Genomic DNA, 896 nt, shown 5'->3' with positions numbered 1-896 from the left:
AGTTCCTTTCCTTCCTTTTATTTTTTGAGACAGAGTCTCACTCTGTCGCTCTGGGTTGAGTGCAGTGTTGTCATCATGGCTCACTACATCCTCAAACTCGTGGGCTCAAGCAATCCTCCTGCCTTAGCCTCCTGAGTAGGTGGGACTACAGACATGTGCCACCATGCCCAGCTAATTTTTCTATTTATAGTAGAGAGGGGGTCTCGTTCTTACTCAGGCTGGTCTCAAGCTCCTGACCTCAAGTGATCCTCTGCCTTGGCCTCCCAGAGTGTTAGGATTACAGGCATGAGCCACTGCGCCTGGCTCCGAGTTCCTTCCTTGTTGTTGGCTGGAGGTCACCCTCATTCCTTACCATGTAACCCCACCCACGTGGCAGCTTGTATCTTCAAAATGTGCAAGCCAACAAGGCAATGGAGTATGCTGGTAAGACAGAAGTCACAGTCTTTTATATCCTAATTATGGGATTGATATCTCATCACTTTTGCCTTACTTTATTCATTAGAAGTAAGTCACTAGCCCACACTCAAGGAAAGGGGTTACACAAAGGCATGAATACCAGAAAGTTGGACTATTGGCTGGGCCTGGTGGTTCACACCTATAATCCTCGCACTCTAGGAGGCCAAGGTGGGAGGATCGCTTGAGGTCAGGAGCTTGAGATCAGCCTGAGCAAGAACAAGACCCCATCTCTACTAAAAAAAAATAGAAAGAAATTAGCCAGGCAACTAAACATAGAAAAAATTAGCCATGTGTGGTGGCACATGGCTGTAGTTCCAGCTACTTGGAAGGCTGAGGCAGGAGGATTGCTTGAGCCCAGGAGTCTGAGGTTGCTGTGAGCTAGGCTGACACCATGGCACTCTAGCCTGGGCAACAGAGCGAGACTCTGTATCAAAAAAAAA

This window comes from Propithecus coquereli, unplaced genomic scaffold (assembly GCF_000956105.1).
Source record: "Propithecus coquereli isolate 6110/MARCELLA unplaced genomic scaffold, Pcoq_1.0 Scaffold265, whole genome shotgun sequence".
Taxonomy (NCBI): Eukaryota; Metazoa; Chordata; class Mammalia; order Primates; family Indriidae; genus Propithecus; species Propithecus coquereli.
The sequence above is the reverse complement of the archived record's forward strand: the minus strand, read 5'-3'. Positions refer to the sequence as shown.